The following is an 8,509-nucleotide window of genomic DNA, read 5'->3' on the forward strand; positions in this document are numbered from 1 at the left end:
TTTTTAGCAGTAAACTAATCAAAAGTGAAAGATGAAGTGAAATAATTGAAAGTGAAATCTGCATGCTGTGTCACATCAGCAATAATGTTCGAGCAAGAGGAGGCTGTGGTTAGACTGAAAGATATGTCCTTGGCCGGCTTCTTCTTATTATTCACATCAGCCTGTGAAATAAGTATACAAAAAATGCAGGCTACCCTTCAGATGAGGCTGTTCTAGGGTCAGACCGACTTTACATGAAAACCTCACAAAAGATAAACAGCTATGAATAGGACACTTGACAGACAAATCCAGAGAACAACAGACAGTGTTTCTGCTGAGATATAATTGCTCTAATTGGACCTGGGCTCGCTAAAATGGTGAAGTTAAAGAGGACTCTGCAATCACGCTGCCATTCTGCACAAAAGAATAGTGTTGTGATAGGAAGCATATAGCAGTTGTGGAAATAATCAACGGCTTTGTGCTCGCTTTCCCTTGGTCTCTTGGATTTGCCATTAGGAACACGCACACAACATGAGCAGAATATTTCCTTTAGCGTTTAAAGTTCTAGGGCTGAATTGCTTCCTGGCTGAAGTCTCTTTGAGTATTATTCAGCTGAAGTTAGACACTTCGAATGAGCTGGATCCACTGTGTTTTTGCAGTCCTGTAGGAGATGCAGAAAGGCTATGTGAGGCATAATCAGGGAATCTGCCTGCTCTAGGAGCGAGGGAATTTAGCAGGGAAAGAAGCTAACTTTGACCTTCTTTGCCTTTAACTTGTCTTCTCTGAAGTGAAACCCTATAAACTACCTGATCTGCTTGTCTAATAAAACCTCTGTACATGTAGTCTTGGCTCTTTCCAGAATCTGGTCTATAATATGAGAACAAGCATGAAGCTCTTTAGGTGAATAGAACACCTATGTCCTCCAGTAGCACCTACTGTGTGAGGGTTGACTGTGCCATGTTTCTCCAGCGCTATTTTGTACCCAGTACTGAGCAGAGACCACAGCCCGTTTAGCCACACCAGACGGTGTCAAAATGACAGAGCGTCACTATTAAGAGGAAGCACCTAGCTTTCCTAACTCCCTCAGACAGTCCTGTTTCACACGACTCTTGGCCTGTACTGCAGATGCCCAGGGACATTGGGCAACATTACTAGAGGTCCCTGCTGGGGCAAATGCAGCAATGCAGGAACAGTGACAGCAGAACAACCAAGAAGTGGCAAGGCTGCCCCTGGCCTCATCCAACTATCAGCTCAATCACCACAGAATCATAGAATGCCATGTTGGAAGGGCCCTCAAGGATCATCTGGTCCAACTTTTCCAGGCAAACCGTGATCTAGACTAGATGTCCCAGTGCCCTGTCTGGCTGAATCTTAACAGTGGGGATGCTCAATAGTGCACCGCTTCCCTGCGGAGATTATTCCGATGGCTGACTGTCCTCATTGTGAAATTTTTTACTCTTGTGTCCAGTTGGAATCTCCCCAGCAGTAACTTGTGCCCATCACCCCGTGTCTTTTCCATGTGACTCCTTGTAAAAAGGGAGTCTCCATCTTCTTTGTAGCCACCCTGTAACTACTGGAACATGGTCTCCCCTGAGCCTTCTTTTCTTTAGGCTGGACAAACCCAGCTCTCCCATCTGGTCACCTAGTCCTGCCCAGGGCTCTCCTTCCCCCACTTGCCCTGTCCCACCTGGTCCAACAGAGTCAGCGTGGCTTTGGCACGCCCCTGGGGCCCCGTTCTCTTGACAGTGAAATTCAGCACACTGCTAAGAGGCTTTGTGACAAATGTGGCAGGTATAAACCTGTCTCAAAGCTTTCAGCCCCAGTGTCCACCTGCTTCTGTGCACAGACAAAGCCGGCTGAAAGTCTCCTGCCCCTCTGGAGTTCTAAGTAGATTTAGATTAGATATAAGGAAGAAGTTCTTTACTGTGAGGGCAGTGAGATAGTGGCACAGGTTGCTCAGAGAAGCTGTGGCTGCCCCATCCCTGGCAATGTTCAAGGCCAGGTTAGACAGGGCTTTGATCAACTTGGTCTAGTGGAAGGTGATCCTGACCATGGCAGAGGGTTTAGAACTAGATGATACGTAAGGTCCCTTCCAACCCAAGCCGTTCCATAATCCCATGCCTTTATGACTATAACTCCATGATTCTATGAAATTTGCAAAACTATGGGTGTGATGCTCAGGAGCTGCTCATGCCCCACCTGCAAACCAGCACTCACACAAGGATCCCCAGGCAAGGCCACTTGTCAATAAAGAGCCAACCTGGCTTACTGCACCCAAAAATGCCTTCTCAGATCATCGTCAGTGACACCCTGCAGATCCTGCCCTTTGCTCACATTGCAAATACCTGATCCAGACTGCAAGATGTGCATCACACAAAATGTGACCAATGGGGCAGATGTCCCCCCTGCGCCCATGCAAAGCACCAGGGCTGGCTGAAGATGAGTGCCGGAAGGTAGCTTTGGGAGGCACGTGGCCTTGTTCCACAGAGTATTTTGGGAGCGACTGTATCCCTGAGTCACTGGGAACCAGGCAGCCCAATTATCCATGCAGTCCTCAGTTCACAGGTCCACACTGCTCCTTTTCCTGCTTGGCTCTGACATTTCCTCTGAAGAACACTGGGAATGTCTCTCAGCGGGACTGAGAGAGCTGTACAGGGATATTAAAGCATCAAACATGCCCCACAGTCAGCTTCTACCTCCTCCCAATGCCAGCTTTGCTTTGTGCATCACAGGCTTTGCTCCACATATGGTCCTGTCCAACGTCCCAACAAGGTGGTCAGAAAAACTGGCCATGATGGTCCTCAAAGTGTGTGTCTCTGACAAAATTGGACAGGATATATCAACAGAACTAAAAAGAAAAGGTATGCTCATTTCCAGCTAATTTGTCTATGATAAGCTAAAGATCATAATAAGAATAGTAAACAAAAAAATATGCAAGGATTGACATCAATGAGATTTACACAGCTAAAACTTTGCACAACATTGTGAACATGTGCAGCAAAAAGTCTTGAATTACAAAAGAAGAGATGTAAACTGAGACCCATCCTCTGCTCTGCCCTGTGATAGGAGGCATTGCTGGGAATTCCACGCTCTGGGCAGATTAAAACCAGCATTTCAGCCCAAAGTACAAGCTTCTTGGCTTTCCTGTGTGTAAATCAGATCCTTACATTATCTGAGTGTCACTTTGTGGCTGAAAGCAATTCAGCAGCTCTCAGCACAGCCAGACTGAAATTCAGCTGAGCAGGATCTGAGCACTTCAGCTCTTAATGCTCAGATGTTTCTGTGGAAATTAATCTTACAGAAAAATGAAGTTCGGCAGAAAGCTGACAGTGAGTGCAGACCACAGAAGGGAGAAGAACTTTACAGCTCAGCCTTCGCATTTTCCACCTATAGGATTTTGACATTTGTTAAAGTTGTAGTGAGGGCAGCTTCTTCGCAGTGCTCCCCCTGGGAAACCCCACATTCAGCAATTCCTGAAGTACAGTTTCTAATTATATTCTCATACTGTAATGCTGTCTGAAATGCAAATTTGATGACAGAATAATTCGATCCATGTAAAATAATTACAAAATTGCTGTTTCTCAAACCTCAACTCATACTCCCTGCTATTTAAGAAGATAAATTTAACAGCAGCGAAAGTACAGCCAAAACATTGTCTATTTTTTTAACTGTTATCTGACTATAGCTGTCTGCACAGATTTTGGCTCACCACGGAAGATTACTTCTAAAATATGACCACCAAAAACATTCCAGAGTTAGGATTTTTGTTGCTTTAGCTTGGAACCGACAACCAGGTCAACTTCTATTTCACATTCAGAGTACCATACACATGGCATCTGCTTTTAATTGGAAAAACAACTGTTGATTAAAATACCAAATCTGTACTGCAGCTCAGTTATCATTTAAACCAGTTGTTGCTAACGTTGATGCAGGACATTAAATTAGCACAATGTAATGATTTTTAGCAGGGTGGAAACCAACTTCTGCAATATGTAATTTAAGAGCCTGAAATTCCAGAATCCTACATCAGCTCCCAGTGTCTGACGATTTTTCCCCCCTGTACAGGGGATTTTATTCCCTTTGAATTATTGCCTTGAGTAACAACTAGGACCTTTAAAAAGACAGAAATCTCATTCTGTTTGAAAAATGCAAGAAGGAGTCAGCATTCTGCTTTGCAAGTTTTTTTAGGTTTTATTATGCTTCTAGCCTAAATTTGGATTGCCATTGCCCATCAACTCAACCAGAACAAGGTAGAGCACACGAAAGGCTTGAGTGTGTTATTATTACTAGGCTAGAGGCATCAACAGATCATGTCTTTTTTTAATTTCCCTGTCTGTATCCAGTCGTGTGAGAAGTGACTTAAGGAGATCTCAGTCCTGTTTTTAGCCAAGATATTTCCTAAGGTGAAATGCTTGAATTCTTTAGGAATTCTCGGTTTCCTCACCGTTCTCCATGGACAAGGAGGCTGTCAATAGAAACCATCTCCTCCTTGTGTGTGTGCAAACGGGTGACATTTGTAAATGACATGAAGGCTGATGGGAGGTATGAGGGTCAATCTGGCCACCCCAGAAGACGGTGGTTTCTCACCAAGCCCATGTGCAGTCTTACATTTCTCTCTTTACGTCAGAGGATTTCAAGTCCAGCTAAGCTGGCAGTGTCACAGTTGCAGTGCTGGGCAGAGGATGAGGGATGGGCGGCAGCCACCTTCCCCCTCTCTCAGCGGTAGGAAGGAACTTGCAGGCTGTTTGCTCTTTTCTCATGGTGGGTCAAATCATGGCAGGGCAGAGATTTTGGGATGCTCAGCATTACATTGCCTGGTAACTTCACACACATCCAGGGTAAAATCCAGGTGTCTGTCAAAAGGATTTGGTACACAGCTGACCAGCGAAAATGAGAGCATGTAATCACTGAGCAGAGGCACGCAGCTGTGGGACAACACATACACTGTCCCCTGCCATTCCCCTCTGCCTCTTCCTCCAGCTGCACACTCTGGCCCTGCCTGCAGCTGCCTGCCTGACCACATCTCAGCCATCCCCACGTCTGCGGCTCAGACGAGCCTGGGCTGATGGGATTCCCAAAGCCCCCAGAGGCTCAAAGAGAGGGGACAGAGTTGGTCATTCTGCCAAGCAGGACACATCCCTGGAAAACCTCAGCAGCACTTACCAGCTGCCTCCTGCCACAGCATGGCTGGGACCCTCCTGGTAAAACGTGAAGGAATTTATCATCCTCCTCTCTCAGGTCAAGCTAGAGCTTTTAGAAGACTTGCTCAGTACCACTAATGCAAGATATGTCCATTCCAGCTGTTTATAAATATTTCTAATTAATAGCTTTTTAGCAAAATGCATCAATTATTTTTGCCCTTGCAGGTGTTTTCAAGGCACCGGATGCTACAGGACACTGTATGCAACACTAAATGATTGAGGTGAAGCCCCAGCCCTCACTGAGCATCACTGCCACACCGACAACTCAAGTCAAACCTGGCAGGCAACTGCAGCTATACATGGAGCCAAATTCTCCAGACTGGAAGTTAATAACTTTTCTTGAATGGCAGGTGCCGCTCAGCAAGAATCAATCTCCAGACTCCATGCCTCACTCCTTCACTGGGCTTACCCCGCTGGCGTAAACTGGTGAACAAGCAGACCTAAGAGGCTGGTGGGTCACATCAACTGCCTCCCCTTGCCCTCCCCTCCTGCCCCACTCCACAGATTCCGGGGAGACCCCCCCAAATGCAGGTGAGGTGCATGGACCACCATCGGCCAAAACACAGCTCCCCACACTAGTTCGCACCGCTGTGAGAACACTGAGACTCCCACTCCCCCTGGGAAGGCTGCACATGGGTTGCTAGCACCTCCACAGGGAAGCTGCAAGGCTCCTGTAATCCTTGGTTAAACTCACCTACAAAGGAGCCAGGCGAGATTCCTCTTGCACTGATGCATTGGCATCAGGTAAAGAATTTAATACAGGAAATTAAAAATATTCCAGCCTCCCTAAACATTGATATTCTAGGCACAAGAGTTAAATTGGAAAGAGCATATGAGATAATGGCAAGTGGAATGCTTTAGAGGTTTCTGATGCATTTATCCTTGTTGCTCTGTTAAGAATACCAAACGCAGTGAAATCCACAGCATTAAGCCATAACTTTCCTTTCAGAAGTGCTTTCAGTTTTAATCTCTGCCTTGCCTCCCTTTCTGAAACAACTGCTTCGGCTGCATTTGGTCACATTCGAATAATGTCATAGAATTTTTTATCTTTTATTGCTCTGTGTTTCAAACTGTTTTGTAGCTCCGCGATTGTTTCAGAGTGGCAGCTGCTTTAGAAAATCATTACCATTATCAATAAACCCTTTGAACTTTGGGAGGAAGGGAACAGGAGCATATAATTCGAGAAGATAAGAACGATCGAGCATACTTTTCCAGGAAACAACACACACGATGCTTCAGCTGTAATCTGTTCTTCAAATGAATCTATATGTTCCCACACAAACGAACTCAGGCTGTGGCACTAAACTTCAGGAGCCCTGTGATCTCTTTCCCCACAACAGCCCCCTCGGAGTAAGTGTAATACAGAAACAGACCCAAACCCGCTCTTCTTTTGACAAAAGGACCCAAACAGCATTTCATTTTTCAGTTCCTGTGATGCTGTTCATCCTGCAGTTCTTTTTTGGCTCTTCTAAATGCTCTCAACCCACAACAGAAGAAAAAGGCAAAACCCAAGCCGTGTGTGTGTGCATGTGAGGGAAAGGGTAAAAGCCCGTGCTCAGCAGTGCTGCTCTCTGGGCTTGTTTCAGGCAATTTTTCAGGAAGCTCTTGATCCTTCCCTTTGTAAACACTATATGGTCAAGAGCGCCCGTGCCCCAGGAGGGGGACACAAAACCCGGGGAGCGTGCGGGGACTGTGTGTGAGCAAAGATGGTTTAAAGACTCCAACTTTGGGAGCAGGATTTCAAGCTGCTCCTAACTGCATCGGCTGCTGGCTTCCCCCTCACCGGACACGCTGGGCAGAAACCCGCCTGAATTGGGCAGCATTAAAAACCTAATTTCTAAGTTCCAACGGAGCTAGAAAGCTGTAGAGATGCCCCAATCAACAGAATACCTAAACAGAATTTCTTTCAACTCCTGAACGCATTAGCCTAGGATTACTCGTGTTCATTTGTATTCCTAAAGTGTCAAATGAGAACAATATAATTTTCTTCTCCTTTCACGGATCATCAATCTAAATTTAAGTCCGCTTTGCAGCCTGCACACAGAATTAGTAACTGGAAGCTGCTTTGCATTTATCTGATAGTGCCGGGCTTGTTCATCAAGGCAAACTTCCAGCCAAAACAAACACGTGAAAAAAAATATCAGTCCCGATAAGCGGCTTTCTGTTCTTTTCTTTTCTCTAAGGAAACCCCAGGCAGTACCTGACGAGAACATAGAGCAAACGGTTACCTCACACTGCAGCAACGCAAGTTGTTAATAGTCCATGCTCTGGCAGCCCCTGAGGAACGGCGGCGGCGGCGGGGATAAATCCAGCATCCACTGGGCTCTCACAAGGCTTTGACTGCGCGGCCGAAACCGCAGGCTCTGCCTCCGGCTGACGTCAAGGCGGCTGTCACATGGCCAGGCGCAGGCCCAGGGAGCACGGGTTGTCCTGGCAACCCCAGCAGTGCTCCGAAATGGTTTCAATAGGTCATCTGTCACACTGCGCGCACGCTGAACCAGCGCGGGCGCCCGGACAACCCAAACACACGGCGCTCGCGGGAGCGGGCTGAGCCGGGGACGGTCCCATGGCCGGCACCCGCCTAACCCTGTCCCCAGGAGAAAATGCGCCTCCCTCTTCCTCTTGCTCCTGCATCCCCAGCCTCTGACAGAAAGAGCCCCTTCACCCAAGCGAAAGGGTGAAAGCTCTGCCCCCCGTGTGTGCCAGGGCACCTCAGTGATGCGCAGCGGCGTGCTGCGCTGGCTGGCTAAAATTAGGGTCTTTCAAAATGACACACAGCTGGGGCTTTATTCATAGTCACAGAGATGCACGTTTGGTCACCAGCATCTCTGCGCGGGTTTGGGGTGAGGCAGCAGCCGTCCTTGCTGAAGTCATGTGGGGCAGCAGCCGTGTGGGGCTGCCATCCAAACCCCCAAGGTTCCCGGCCAGCTTGGCCACAACTCCCTGAGCCTTGGCCACCAGTCCCTCCTGCTCACCTGCCTGTGATGCTTCTCCTGCTGCTCCTGGCAAAACATCCCAGGAAGGGGACAAAGCAGTGCCTGCCTGCACCTGGCTCCGACCCACCTCTGCAGCCTTATCCTGCAGGCAGAGACATGACACCAGTGCCTCAGATTTCTTTGTAGCTCTAGCTGAAATCCACTTCTTCCCTCAAATTTCCTTTTTCCCTCTCTGCACACTGCCATACCAGAGCTCCACAGCACATGCACTCGCCAGGGGCAGAACACGGGAGAGGGTAGGAGGAGAGAAAGGCATTCACCTGCAAGAAGCAGGGAGGAAAGAAGAGTGTCAGCAACAAGAAAATGCTCCTGTACTTATCTGAGTTGGTGATA

General features: G+C 47.5%; 1 protein-coding gene across 1 annotated transcript in view; it reads right to left on the bottom strand.

Moving 5' to 3' along the window:
* NCALD (neurocalcin delta) overlaps nt 1-7,622 on the bottom strand; it is a 52,678-nt gene extending 45,056 nt beyond the window's left edge. The window contains exon 1 of the mRNA XM_065668716.1: nt 7,409-7,622. The gene's annotated coding sequence lies outside the window, so the exon portion shown is untranslated. The remainder of the gene's footprint in view (nt 1-7,408) is intronic.
* Between the last annotated feature and the right edge of the window lie 887 nt (nt 7,623-8,509).

This window comes from Lathamus discolor, chromosome 2 (genome assembly GCF_037157495.1).
Source record: "Lathamus discolor isolate bLatDis1 chromosome 2, bLatDis1.hap1, whole genome shotgun sequence".
In the NCBI taxonomy this organism is placed as follows: Eukaryota; Metazoa; Chordata; class Aves; order Psittaciformes; family Psittacidae; genus Lathamus; species Lathamus discolor.